Source organism: Pinus tabuliformis, chromosome 3_2 (assembly GCF_031772625.1).
Source record: "Pinus tabuliformis cultivar Carrire ecotype Pingquan chromosome 3_2, CPIR1, whole genome shotgun sequence".
NCBI classification, from domain to species: domain Eukaryota; kingdom Viridiplantae; phylum Streptophyta; class Pinopsida; order Pinales; family Pinaceae; genus Pinus; species Pinus tabuliformis.
This window is the reverse complement of record NC_142302.1, coordinates 830,544,990-830,560,519: the sequence shown is the minus strand read 5'-3', so window position 1 is coordinate 830,560,519 and position 15,530 is coordinate 830,544,990. Positions and strand designations below refer to the sequence as shown.

The 15,530-nt window shown below is 36.9% G+C and overlaps 1 pseudogene across 1 annotated transcript; it reads left to right on the top strand.

The window, feature by feature from the left end:
* The first annotated feature begins 868 nt into the window (after nt 1-868).
* Nucleotides 869-5,195, top strand: LOC149183239 (DNA topoisomerase 2-like; annotated as a pseudogene). Its single transcript, XR_016257175.1, has 10 exons — nt 869-1,125; nt 1,371-1,495; nt 1,587-1,775; nt 1,865-2,051; nt 2,162-2,211; nt 2,472-2,897; nt 3,032-3,234; nt 3,334-3,389; nt 3,477-3,567; nt 3,840-5,195. The product of XR_016257175.1 is annotated as a DNA topoisomerase 2-like (transcript).
* The last annotated feature ends 10,335 nt before the right edge of the window (nt 5,196-15,530 follow it).

The window sequence follows — 15,530 nt, the reverse complement described above, 5'->3', positions numbered from 1 at the left end:
GAAAGGTAAAGCTTCAAGGTCTCATGTTTTTTCTTTGAATAGTTCCGAAAATGTAGTGTGGATTTTGATTTATCTGTAAATGGGCCGAAAGCCCTGGAATTTGTTTTCTTTGTATATTTTGTAGTCCGAGCTCTATTTTTACTAGGGTCAGCTATTTTTTGTTTTGCCATTCATTCCTGAAATTATGCAGGGTCTCGGTACAAGTACTTCTAAAGAGGGGAAAGAATATTTTAAAAATTTGCAAAAACATAAAAAAGACTTCATGTGGATTAACGATGACGATGGAGATGCAATTGAATTAGCCTTCAGCAAGAAGAAAATAGAGGCCAGAAAGAACTGGCTAAGACATTTTTGAGGTAATGAAATTAGTTTCCATAATGAGTAAATGTTGTTGAATGGAAGACTGCTAATTTGCTCACAATTCTAACATTAATGAATCTAATGGCAGCCGGGGACATATTTGGACCAGACTGACAAGCTTATCAAGTACAACGACTTTGTAAACAAGGAACTGATCCTATTTTCCATGGCTGATTTGCAAAGATCCATCCCATCCATGGTTGATGGTTTGAAACCAGGGCAAAGAAAAATATTGTTTTGTTCTTTCAAGAGAAATTTTGTTACGCAAGCAAAGGTTGTCTCATCTTACCATGAAATTATTTACTCCCTTATCGGCAGTGCTTATCGGACTCTTGGAATTTACAATAATAATGTTGTTTCCTTAAACAGGTGGCTCAGTTCTCGGGTTATGTCTCAGAGCATTCTGCTTACCATCACGGTGAGCAGAGTCTTGCTAGCACAATTATTGGAATGGCACAAGATTTTGTTGGAAGTAACAACATTAACCTTCTTGCCCGGCTTGGACAATTTGGTACCAGAGCCCAGGTGAGAAATTCAGGGAGGTAGTTGCTTTTGAATCTTAATGATCTTTACCACTGCTATTTATTCTTACATCTAAATGAAACCTCCTGCCTATGTGGGTCGTTTATGACGGTGGAAAAGACCATGCAAGCGCTCGATATGTTTTCACATGCCTGTCACCAATAACACGCTTTTGTTCCCAAAAGACGATGATGTACTCTTGGATTACTTGAATGAAGATGGCCAGAAAATTGAGCCAACGTGGTAAGTAGTTCGGTATAGAAGAGTGATAAATTGTTGTATTCAGAATTGTGTATAAGTTGATAGGCAGGTACAGAAGGATGGCGAATTGTGGGATTCAGAAATTTCGTATAACCCTGGGGAGTCTTGTACACCAGGAATTTGTGTTATATATATGTTTTATTGCAAGCATGGGTTTTCATTGGTTTTCTGTATGTGGCTTAGATATGTGCCAATTATTCTGATGGTCCTTGTGAATGGAAGTGAAGGAATTGGAACTGGTTGGAGTTCCTTTGTACCTAACTACAACCCAAGGGATATTGCCGCAAATATAAAGCGCATGCTTAATGATGAACCCTTGCAGCCAATGACACCTTGGTACAAGGGTTTTAAGGTACTGTCCATTATTCAATATAGAGATTTGCAGAATATTTTACAAATTTGATTCAACCGTTGTTTTCACTCTTAATCTGGGGTGTGTTCAGGGTACAATTGAACAAACAGCTGTAAAGGATAATTGTGTGAGTTACACGATTAGTGGCATCATAGAAGAAATTAATGAGACCACACTGAGAATTACAGAGTTGCCCGTTCGCAAGTGGACTCAGGATTACAAGGAATTTTTGGAAGCGTTGATGACTGGGAATGATAAGATTAAAGATCCATTCATAAGGGTGGGTTGCTGTCATTCATACAAATAGGTTACACGTAAGAATTTTTAAATATCGTGAAATGATTTTTAATGAAAATATTTGTCTTCCAGGACTACAAGGAATACAATACTGATACCAGGGTCCATTTTGAGGTGTCACTTTCTGAAGAGAATATGAAGATTGCACTTCAAGAGGGTCTTTTAAAGAAATTCACACTGACTACTACAGTCAATACAAGTAACATGCATCTTTTTGACTCAAAGGGAATCATTCATAAATATGAGACCCCTGAGCAAGGTACATTCCTTAAATTCATCATTATTTGGTTGTCTGGTAGGCTTCAATCTTGTATTTAAATGCATGAGTTGAAGAACGGTTCTAAATGGGATTACCTCATAAACTTGCAGTTCTGGAGGACTTCTATCATATCCGACTGGAATTCTATGAAAAGAGAAAGGTAGGGTTTTTCTGTGCTATCCTCTTTAGCCAGAGCCTTCTTTCTGGCTTAGCATTACCAACACATTTGTTTTCTGCCATTTCTGTGCCTGCCCTCTTTGTCTTACTTTGTCTCCAAGAACTTGTTTTGGCAATGCCTCGTCAAAAGATGCCATGGATTGAAATTTTGAAAGCCCAACAAATTGTGTTTTTTTTTCATATAATGAACAACAAAATTTTGGAATGAACGCTTTTAACATTGAATTGAAATTGTGAATCCAGAAAGTCCAATTGGACAACCTTCAGCTTGATTTGCTGAAATTGGACAATAAAGTTAGATTCATACTGGGGGTTGTAAATGGAGAAATCATAGTGACCAACAAGAAACGTGCAGAGTTGCTGCTTGAATTGAAGAACGAAGGCTTCACCCCATTCCCCAAGAAGGGAAAACCTGTTGAGGCAGCTATTGCTGGGGCAACAGAAGATGCTGAAGAGTCTCCTGAAGACAACATTGAGACAGTAAAGGGTGTTCGTGCTGGAGATTATGAGTATCTTCTATCCTTGGCAATAGGAACATTGACTTTAGAAAAGGTGCAGCAATTATGTGCTGAACGAGACAAGCTTGAGGATGACGTTGAGGAGCTTAAAAAGGCAACACCCAAATCTCTATGGTGGAAAGACTTGGATGCCTTTACAAAGGAGTTGGATGTATGTTCCTCATCTTTTGACACCTTTGGTAGATCGAGATTTGTGTGATTCATCCTGTCTGATAAACGAGTTGCTTCATCCACTCTTATGGCTTTTGGTATATTTGGTTTCTCACTTGTCTGTAATTTTTGTAGGCTCAAGAACTACAGGAGCCCAAGGATGATGAATATGAATTGAGCAACATGGGAAATGATTCTGCCAGAATCTTCAGACAAGTAGGCAAAAACCAGAGAAAAAAATACCAAAAAAACTGTAACTGCTGAAAAAACTGATTCTCAATCAACCACCAACAATCAGGCATCGACTGCCTCTCTTACTACAACTAATGCACAGAATGGTAATGCTGTTTTTAATCAACTGCGATTGAAATTCACTGTTATAAATGTCATCCCTGTGGTTGTAAAAGCTTTGACGTATGCCTGGCATCTATCTGCAGAAATTGCGAAACCCAAGCGTGGAGGCGGCAAGAAAGGGGCTGCGAAAAAACAAATGGTTTGTTTAAGTTGCTTTCTATTTATTTCCGTAGGATCCAATTTATGTTGTTGTTTAACATGGATGATGTGAATTGGATCTTTTCAGGAAGTGGAAAGCGATGAGGACGATGAATTAGATACCAGCCTGCAGGATCGGTTGGCATCTTATAACAATGGCTTATCAACAGATCAATCAGGTTCCTCATCATATTTTTTCTGCAGCAATTGATATTTACTCAAGAGATGAGATAAGATGAGATAATTATATCTATGTCCAACTAATGACCACAAAGTAGGTCAAAGGGACTATTGAGTACAATGATGTCCATAAATTGTGGGAGAACCAAACAGTCTCCTATAAAAAATACAATGCATGAATATAAAACTTTTGTTATTTGGGCACTTCAGTCTCTTCTAATATAAATTTGCATTCTGTAATCTGAGTACTTGTATTTTTTTCAATTTGCAGTTGTTGAGGATCAGGGAAGCAAACAAAATTCACCAACTAAAGATTTTAAACCAAACCAGAAAGAGACCACTAGACGGGCAAAAAAGGCTGCCCCTGTCTACGTTGAGATGTCAGATGAAGATGGTACAATGGAAACCATTCCAGAAGAAGAAGAAAATGAAGAGGGAGAGAAACAACCAAGGAAGGCTGGTGCAAAAGGGAAGGCTGCCAATGGGAGAACAAAGAAGGCCACTATTGCCAGTGATGGTGATTCTGATTTTGGAATTGATGAAGATGACGACACTGATTATGAGGAAGCCATTCCTAGGAAGGGGTCAAAGAAGCGTGCTGTTGCTAAGGCCTCCAAGCCCTCGAAAACAAACCCTAAAAAGTCTAATTCTACAACTACTGCCCCTGTACCTAGAAAGAGAGGACCCAAAAGGCCAACCCAGGGACAAAAGTTGATTGATGAAATGTTGAAGCCTACTTCTGTTGATGATGTTGTTGATGATGTACAACCATCACCTTACAAGAAATCCCCTAAGAAAAAAGTGAGAAAAATGAGACCATCTCCTTTCAACAAGAAAAGTGGATCAGTAATGTCAAAGCTGATGCAGGAGAGTGATACAAGTCCTCCTAGTGCAAATGGCTCTGCTGGATCTTCGTCCAATAGTCCTGAAGAAGTCAACGAAGCTCCAAAGCCAGTTGGGTGAAGCAGGCCACAGAGAGCGACTCGAGCTCCTGTGCAGTATGCCTTGAGTGAGAGCAGTGATGAAGATGAAGTTGAGATCAGTGATTCAGATTTTGTAGAAGATGATGACTAAAGTAGGAAAGGTTCTCAATGAAGAATGTGCATCTTTTACTTGGTATTCTGGTGGTTCTGATTTCAAAACAGTTGTATCATTAGTGCCTTTTACGGCAAACTTCAGAACGGCTTTTCTTTTAGCATCAATGAATAGAAGATTATGACCAATCTAGGAAAGCTATTCAGCACAATGTACATATTTTACCAAGTATTCTTCTGGTTCTGATTTTATATCAGTTATGGGTTCTTTGGATGGCATAAGTATCTTCTTGCAAGCTTCAAAAATGCTTTTCTTTAGCATCAATGATAGTTGACATAGACTACAATGTTTGTACAACTTTTTGACATCACATCCACATAGAAGCAATGTGGTTGTCACTTAACTGCACTTGTTGGCCTGGTCAGATAAAGTCACAGAGAATATCTAGAAATATCTTGTGGTTCCTTCTACAATTTAATCTTGCTGCTTATGTATCTTTATGGCATGGTCTATCTACAGCACGCAGGCCTCATTTGTTGATGCATTCCATCATTCAACTGCAAATATATTTTTGGTATTGTAGATTGCAAAGTGCAGGCCTCGTAGCATCTTGTCATTAAGTCAGTTCTGTTTCTCCTACGTCAATTGGGACATCAGGTGCAGGCCTCTTAACATCTTGTCATTAAGTCAATTCTGTTTCTGCTACGCCAATTGGGATATCAGGTGTGCATTTTGGATCTCATATGTGAGAAAAAACTAGTCATTTTTGAATCGCAAATCTCTTGCATAAGATCCAGAAAGTGGTATATCACTGTTTACACATCACATCTGCATAGAAGCAATGTGCTTTCCATGTATCCGTGATTCTACACTTATTTGCCTGGTCAGATAAAGTAGCAGGAATAGTTTGCGGAAATATCTTGTTTTATTCCAGAATTTACCATCGCTGCATTTATATTGTTATGGTGTGGGGTATGTAGAGTATGCAGGTCTCATGTGGCTGTGCATTTCATCATTTAATTGATCCTTTTAGCACTCTCTTTTTGGTATTGGAGAGAGTGCTGGCCTCTCATCGGAGAAAGCACTTCTGTAGGAGTGCATGAACTGGCCTTATGAGCGGCATTGTAGTAAGGATTATCTAGTTCGAGGTGTGTATCTCATATGTTAATAGAGATAAGGCATTACGTTATGGAATGGTCTCATGATGTCTTTCACTTGGTGATTCAAGTAATTAACATTAACTTTCAGAGGATGCTTCAGTAAATATTTTTCTTTTGCTTTACTTTAGGAAGGTCACCGCTGTCTTCATTATACTGTAGAAAGCAGGATATAAAACATATTTTATACTGAGTTAGTTTGATTGTGCTAAATTAGATCTTATGGTCCTGCTCTCGTGGAGCTGGAATAATCTCCACAATGTATTTATTTGTGTTTTGATTTAATAAAAGACAGTCGAGCGAGAGGAATTTGTGTATGAATGAAAATATTGCAGAGCAATCTGTGTTACTTCTGTGATTCCTGTGTAGTGTATTCTTAATTTGTTATCAGTTGCGTGCTTTATCTGTTGTGGTTGAATTCGATCAAGCTGCGGAGTCACAGGGGCGCTCTGTGTATGTATGCAAAACTTCGTATACTTCCTGTATCCATATTTACGCCGTAAGGCGTTTCCCTCTGAAGTGAACTCCCCCAAATGCCTTTCCATCCTAATCGTAGCCGTTAGATTTTTTGTTAGACGATTGAACAAAAATCAACCGTCTGATTAGCTGTGTGATTTAATAAATAAAAAATGTTTTAAAATATTAAAAACCTTGAAAAAACGTTTCACCTTTCACTTGACATCTGTGGGCTCACGGCTGAGCTTAAGGAAGAAGTTGCAACTCCCTGAGAGCATGCGAAAAGCCCCCCTGATTTTACAGTGTCGTCTGGACTGTATATTCTTGCAATAATTACTCCTGCCTCATTCAGAGAAATACCAGAAGGGCTTCGATGACTGCAAAGATTGCTTCGATCTTCAAGGCCGGGAGAAAACCAGGTGGGTAAATGGCGGTGGCTCCATGGATTACTCTGTCGACGAGGTATTGAATCTGAAGAAGAAGACAATTCGAATTGGGTTGGACATCGGAGGAGGAATAGGAACTTTCGCCGTGAGAATGAGGGAGGAATAGGAACTTTCGTCATGTATATCACTATAACACAGACGCTGCTATTCTTTGAAAATACTTTGGACATTGTTCATTCTATGCATGTCTTGAGCAATTGGATTCCCACACAGCTGCTGGAATTTGTACTCTATGATTAGGTGAGGGTTCTGAGAAGAAACTGCAGAAACATGTGAGAGATCTGAAATTGATACACTTTTGATTTTGTTTATCAGGAAACTTTTCAAAGATGCTCAGAAGGTAAAGTTTAGCTTGGTGGCTTTTACAGTGCTTCTATTTGAGAAATTTTTAATTTTCAATCATGGGAATATATATGATGCCCTTGCCTGTTTTTAATATATTTGCCACTTTCAGTGTATGGTTCATGTATCTGGGTTTGATTTAGGGCTCCAAGATTTTTATATTCATATTAATATATAAAATAGATCTGCAATTTGAATTTCTCGATTTTCTACCGTGCCATGGTTTTCATTGATATTTGAAAAAATGTGGATGGTTTGTCTGTAATGGTCAAGGGCTGAAATTCAATGGCCATGTTTAGTAGGTGTCGTGCTCTGCAAATTCTCCCAGACTCAGTTGGGAATCTGGCGGGCCTTCGAAGTCTTGTCTTGGGCGAGTGCCGCGCTCTACGGACGCTGCCAGACTCGGTTGGGAAGTTGACGGTTTTCCAAAGTCTTGACCTGGAAGGGTGCCATGATCTGCAAATGCTCCCAGACTCAGTTGGGGATCTAAAGGGCTTCCAAATTCTTCAGCTGCGTCCATGTTCCAATTTACAGGTGCTGCCCAAAGTTGAGCATTTGAGATCGTTGGTGAAGCTTGATGTGTCTGGATGTCCCAAACTACAATGTAGTGTGGGAGTATTCGAGCAGCTACGCCAACGACTGGGAGAAGGTTTTAGTGAAGAAAACTTGGGAGAAAGCTTCAGTGAAGAAAGTGAGTAGTAAATATAACAACATTTAATAATCACAATCGTGGTCCAGTGGCCACAGTGTTCACTGCTCGCCGAATACAACCTTCACAGATTTGTAATCTTAACCAAAATGAACAAGGTGGATAGCTGCGAGGCAGTTAGTCCCTGTCTCTGTAGATAATTAAAATATCTTGCTTAATGCGACAAGATTTATGTGTAATGTAATTTTACTGAACAAATAAGTTCATATTTTTGATTTCTGATTTGTCAAAATTTGAAATCACATGGAAAATTTTAGGGTGACACGTTTCGAACCTTTATCAAGGTTTATCACCATCATATAATAAATCTCCACCATGTCCTATAATGAACCTCGATAGAGATTCGAAACTTATCGACCCTAAAATTTCTATATGATTTTTTCAGAAAATCTTGGCTTAAGTTCATACTTCTCCATTGATCCATTCTCATTTTTGGTCTAAACATATTATTTGATATTTTTGGTCTAAACATATTATTTGATGAATACAGTAATGGCTTTGCTTCTTTGACGAATGCAGTGATGGATGTGCTTCTGCCTCTCAGAGAACCGTCCATACATGCAGCAGTCACAGATCCGTTGTAGTCTAGCTAGATAGGATATATCTTTTTTCCAATATGTAACCTTGCGTGAGATCTTCTGGGTTAACTATTTGTATAGTCTTCTCGATCTCCCATCAAATCTGTAGGGACTACCCTTGCTTACAATCCAACACCATTATGAATCAGTTTGTAATACATATACCAAGAAATTAATTATTATCACGATTCAGTAAAGGATATACTTTTAACTCTTTGCAAATTGACAAACTCACAGGTTTTCAATGTACTTCACATTTGCCACAGACAAGCTGTTAATTTACAAAAAGCACGTGCACCAAGTTACATAAGACCAAGTTGCTTCATACAAGGTTGTCTCTAATTTTATTTTTCAGTATGGAAAAAGTGATATATTCATCAAAAAGAAATTTTACAAACACGTGATATGAGATCAACATATAGATGTAATAAAATACATCAAATATCATCTTTCTCAAAACTATTCTGGCAAATCCAGAAGTATAGACTATCATAACCAGTATTGTGCAGGCATAATGATGACAAGTGAATCAGCAAACCAAGCATAGGAAAAGTAATATGTACAAATAAAAAACACAAAATGGGTTGATAGGATGTCCAGCATGTTGTATCCCGGCAAAGTTCATCTTGTACATATGAGAATTCCTGCAAAGAAATAGTTCTATTCAGAGAAAGTCATCACCCCGGCGTCTAGAATTTGTCCTTCCATCTTAATCTCAATGTGCCGTACGTTCGCTTCAGCATGAAGTCCTTTTTTCGAGAGTCTGCCTCTAAAATGGTTATGCTCTCTTTCTATGTGTTCAATAGATGAACCCGGATAATAAGTCCAGAGTTGTTGTACTTGGAAGAGCCAACCTTGAAGAGTGTAAAATGGTTATGCTCTCTTCCTATGTATGCAATAGATGAACCCAGATAATAAGTCCAAAGTTGTTGTACTTGGAAGAGCCAGCCTTGAAGAGTGGTTTGATAGATATGTGCCCGTCCAAGTCCTCATATATGTGTAATATTGGGATGTTCAAAAATTTTGTGAACCAAAGTAAACCTTAGAGTGACATTACTTCAGCTTAAGTGTTCGTGCCATGGCCAGCACCCCAATGTATCCAGAATCCCTGATCCAGCTAGAAGGCAATCCAGAAACCACATCCGCAAATATGTCTTTGCGATGCTCCATCAAAATAGGCAGCCGGGAAAACCACTGTAGGGGTGGATTTGCAAGAAGAAACCTTCGGCCCGGTATGCAGATATGAACCAGTAGTGTGGGCCGGGCCAGTTTGATGTTTTCCAAAACCCGCAGTTCAGAAATCTGGTGGTTGTTGAAGATGATTTTATTTCTCCATTTCCAGACCTCCCAGAAAAAATATAATGGTAATAACAATATAATGGTATATTGCGCCATGCATATTGCGCTTGCTCTTTGCTCCGCCAGATAAGACATTCTGACAAGGTTGTGAAATGTATCAACAATAAGAGCTCAACAGTCCCAACATCCTAGGTCATATTATATTGGTAGAATCAATTGTTTGAAGTTAAGTTAGACAGATTCTTATGAAGTTATCCTACTTCAACCCACATTTACGTTTCTCTTTTGTCAATGTGATTGTTCAGAAATCCTCTCCATCAGCATATACAAACGTAATTTAACGATCCTATTTCAACCAAGAACCTAAGAACCTGACAGTTGCACTCATGCAGTTTGTATGGAATTTTTTGACGCTTGTCCTCTGGAAACATGTATGTTGTTGTTGATTACAAGACCATGACATTGTTTGTTGGTAAGTTTGAAACAACACAAATATTATAAGCCCAGACTGAAAGAACTTGTTCCAAAGTAAACATAAACATATACCTGAATGTAAAAGCCTTTTATGATCATGAAGGCAAGCAAAACAATAGATGCTACTAATCCAATCCGTCTGATGTCAGGAACTACAACACCTATCAACACTTCAATTCCCTTCATGTGTGTCAAAACAGTGTGAATGCATTAATCATATGTAGGTATAGGTAGGTAAGATGACTAGGACATAGAGTTAAAACTTACATTAACTGTGATGATTACTAAATATAGCCCAAGCAAGGTGAGCAAAAATGCAAATGCAGTACTTCGAAAATTGGCCATAAAATGCCCAAGAAGTTGTTGGATGAAAATATCTGTTTTAAAAGGCAAGAAATGGAATGGTTTTTTTGTTATTTGGATTACCAAAAGAAGTGGCTTAGTTAAGATAGCTTATAAATGGAGGCATAAGCTCTGAGGCTCTCATGGTGTCATTTCAATATATTGGCCCTGTTCAAGTTTTGAATGATTCAGAAATTAGCAGATCTGTTAGATAGTGGAGGTAGGAAATTTGTAATTCTTTTTTGTCAAACGTGGTAGCTGATAACAGATGAGAAACAACTTAATCACACACATGTTGTTAAAAGCCTAATACTAAGAAGGCTGGTAGAAGTGGATGATTAAGATTGTTTATAGGTTTAGCCAACAGTTTTATTGGTAACATGCATAGTTTGAACTTTTGGTGATATTGTTTCATCACATAGGCTGACTACAGTTTGGTGAATTGTTACTGGAAATATACTTAAATCAAGATAAAATATAGGTGGTAATACCTAGTTGAATGGAGAGTCCTAGTATATTGGCCCTTTTGAGGATTATTATTTGACCAGTTTGTTTCCTTAGTCTGCTGAGTACATTTTTTTTTTGCTGGTTGGTTGTTGTTGTAATTGGTAAATTGTATAGCTGATTTTCATTGCTTCTTGGAATAACTGGCTTCTTGAATAGGGCAGTCATGCATTTGAGTATGTGAGAGGGGTTTGTAGAACACATTATCTAATGAACTCTTATGTAGAGGCAAAAAGTCTCACTCATAGCCTACTCAGGGCTTCAGATGAGAATTTCTTGTATAGAATGATCAACTTACTAGAACTACTGCTGCACTTTCTTCATCCACAGAAGCCACTTGAAAATGCTTGAAAATAAACTCTCTGTAACGGCCATTGTCAACAAAAATATTTGCAGTGGAGGCCCTCAGCCCAACAACCATTTTAGCCAGCCTCAGAAGGCAAATAGTTGAGTTCAAACATGATGAAAATTTAATTCCCTGTATACAAAAGCATGTATTAGGTGTTGATAATGGCTAGAAATATGAACTGAAGATGTATATACCTCCTTCTGTACAAAAATGAACAGAAGAGGCAAAGGTATAGGGTTCACCTCGAATTTTCTTGCAAGTTCAATCCACTGTAGGATGTGAAAGGAAGTGTCATAGTGCTAAGAGCGAAAAAGAGGGGAGGAAGAAACTAATAATTTCAGAAATTTTAGCTTTCTATCCGTACCTTGATTTGTTCTAATAAAATTAATATTAAATGTTTGATGGCATCCAGGGAGCTATCTGGTAATGATAATAATAATATTATTAGTATTATAATAATAATAACAACAATGGAAAGGTGGGGAAGGAAGAAACTAATAATTTCATAAATTTGGACCTTTTATCCTAGCTTTATTTGTTCTTTAGATCCAACTAATATTTTGTAGATCCAACTTATGGCGAACCAGCAGCTTGAAATCCAATTGCAATTCATTCAGCCAACAACGATCTATAAGCATGCCATAGTATTATGTCTATGCATATTCACAATAGTGATTCCACTGTCATATTATTATTCCCCACTTGGACAAAGCGATGACACAAGGGGTTTCTACATGTTGATCGACCATGTAAATTGTATCTTATAAATTAAAATTCTTGTTTTCTAGCCTTCTATTTCTGTAGATATCAATTGTGTAGTTGATGGCTTACTTTTTATAAATTCTTCCACAACCTATTATTATTTACAAAATATTCATTTTCAAAATAAACATAACTAACTATTGCAATTGTAACTCATTATCATCCACCCTTGCTTTCAACAATGTCCATTCACATGTCCCTATTCTTCCCCACTCTATACATGTCTCTATTTTTCCCCACTTTATGATGTTGTTCCCCACTCTATGCCTTACGGCGTTTCCTTTGCAACATAAGGTGCAAATGCTAGTATAAAACAAATTAAAAACTCAATTTTTTAAAAAATAGAAAAAACCTTTATATTTCAATTTCTGTAATTTATCTGTATAAAATTTAATTAATAAAATTCAATTGTATTGTGAAAAGAGGGTAAAGCGAAGAAGGCCGACGATTTTTTTTTAAATCACATTGGAAATTTGTAAAATCGTTAAAGACCGCCCAAATTTCACACTTGGCTAGTGCACAAACCGCGCAAATATCGTTTAAGTCACGGTGGTTTAATATAAACCTGTTTTGATAATTCGTAAGGGTGTTTTATGAAAGTACTTGGCTTGAAGGATTTTTATGAAGTTTATTTTTGAAAGGTTTTTAAAAGGAGGCGTATGGTGAAAGAGTTTATTATAAAAGGTTTTTTTTTCTATATAAAAGTATTTATAAAAATATTTTTATATATTAAAGAAATAAGGAGGGTTTTATTACAAAGAGTTTATTTATAAGAATTTTTTGAAAAGGAGGTTTCTAAGTTTATTAAAAAAAAATTTAGGGTTTTTGAAGAGAAGTCTCGAGGAAATATGGATTTCTTAAATTTCCAACTTTAGTTCCCATCGTTCACAAGGAAAGATTATGATGTGTGGGCTATTAAGATGGCGACCACATTGTAGGCTGAGGATGTTTTGGATTATGTCCAGTTTGGGTTTTGGGTTTTCAGAACCTAAGGATGAAGCAAAAGAAAGAGCTCTCACTAATGTAAAGAGAGAACAATGGAAGAAAGACAAAAGAAGAAGAATGCACAAGCGTTGTAGTTTATACAAAAAGGAGTAGACCGAGCAATGTTCCAGAAGATTATGATCATGTCTTCAGCAAAGGAAGTATGGGATACTTTGGCAACAAGCTATAAAGGTATGACCAAAGTAAATATTGCTAAGTTGCAGAATACTAGGAGAGATTATGAAATTCTGCAGATAAAGGAGACAGAGGACATCGATTCTTTCATGAATCGGGTCATGACTTTCGTCAGTTAAAATTTTATGGTGCAGAGATTAAACATCAAATAGTGGTTGACATGGTCCTCAAATCCTTGTCTACCAAATTTGATGTTCTGGTAGCAAACATAGAAGAAGCCAAGGATTTGGCATCATTAACAATTGATGAGTTGATGGGATCACATCTATCGCATGAGGCAAGGATATACATAAATAAGGATTCCACTTTAGAGACCGCTTTCAAAAGGCGGGTTTCTATATCAAGAGTTAGAGGTCAAGGCAGAAGTAGATCAAGAGGCAAAGGATGAAAATGAAGACATGGTGGTGAGAGAGATGGTCGATAAGAGCATGAACATGAAAATGGAAGCAATGCACAAGCTTCAACAATAACCAAAGATTTGACAAATTAAAGGTGAGATGTTAATATTGCAATAAATTTGATCACTATGCCCGTGATTGTAGCGAGATGATAGTTGATCAAGGGAACGAGAGAGCTAATGAGAGAGTACTAACTCCATGTTCTTAGCTTGGCATACCATTTATGAATCTTGTGATAATGTTTGGCTATGGGACAGTGGTTGCAGTAACCACATGACAGGAAACAAGAATTTGGTTGCAAATTTGGACTAATCCCTCAAATGTAAAGTTGGGGACTGACAAGAATGTCGATGTAGATGACAAAGGAGTGGTCAACATTTTGACTAAGCAAGGGGAGCCAAAGGAAGTCTCAGAGATATATTATGTTCCTAGTCTCAATGGACAGGTTTCGTTTACAGCACCACTCTCTTCTTTTCATGCTAGGATTTACACGAGGACGCCATGATCGTGGTGATAACGGTGCATGCAGGAACAACTCTCCACATTGCCGGCTATTCAACACCATTCGAAGCGTTTCCTCCCCCTGCTCGTTATGGAATTTCTTGCGGTCCCTTGGCTCAATATATATGCTCGTGTTTTCTCAGATTTATAATCACAGAATGTGCTTTCCAACACTTGAATATCTACATTTACTAATAACATCACCGAACAATATAGTTACAATATCTTTGAATTTACTCACGCCCTTCAAATTTTATGGTGCAATTTCTGGCACGGTATGCTTGTACCCTGTGATATTACATATTCTATCAAATTGAACACGAATTTCTGTGTATCTTCTTGATTCATTTTTCAATTTGTCTAAATCAGTGACACATTTCATTCTATGCATTTTTCTCTGGATGTAGTTATAGAAGTTTTATTTCATCTACCATTCTACATTTAATCACATATTTAATCATATATATCTTCCAATCTCTCTCTATATATATCCGTTGGACCCTCAGAGGTTCAGTCATGTTAGCAATAACATATAGCATATCGACCACCTTCCGAAGTTTTGGAATTACATTTTTAATAAGTAATAATAGTTTATTTTTAAATATATAGGCAATTACGTAAATCTTCATCCGATACAGATTAGTTCACTTTGTATTGCACCAATTAATTTTGATAGAATTTAATGACCGTATATGCCTGTGAGAGGTTTGACAGCGAAGACCCTGTTGGAATTCATGATATTCTCTGGCAAATAATGGAAAAGGTACAACTACGTTCTATTCTAAAACTCCTAGCTTACAGAGCCTATTGGAAGAAATGTTCCTGCTTATATCAACCACACTTGGAGGTTGCAACGATCTTTATCAAGGTAACCAACTTTTTTTTAACAGAGTTATGTCGCGGCCCCATTTGCCAATTTTTGTTACAAAAAAATTTCTAAGAAAGTTTTATAAAAATATAGTGTAACACCAGCTGCAATGTCTCTGCGAAGAAGGAACAACACTTAATCTCAATATGCTCATAAAGCATAAAATAAAAATACCCACTGTTTAATCAAACAGCACTCCCTCAATAGCGAAAATATGTTCCATTAATAGTTTCCTTTCCCGCTATGGCTTCCTGACATCTAATGAAGCAAATAATAATACCCTTTATCAAAAATTTGGCAATGGGAGAGAGGATTAGGTTCATTGGAAGAGAGTATAGACTTGTCAAAAGTTGATTTATTAGTTAGTTTATACTTCAATAAATAGTTTATTAATAGATTTGGTATTTGAAGTATATTTTAAATTGCAGATTTAAGTTTAGTAAAATATTGTGTTTATTTAACAACTTAATATTTTTTTTTTAATAAAACAAATTTAAAACTCAATTTTATAAAAAAAAAACAAAACATCAATATTTCAATTTCTATAATTTATCTGTACAGAA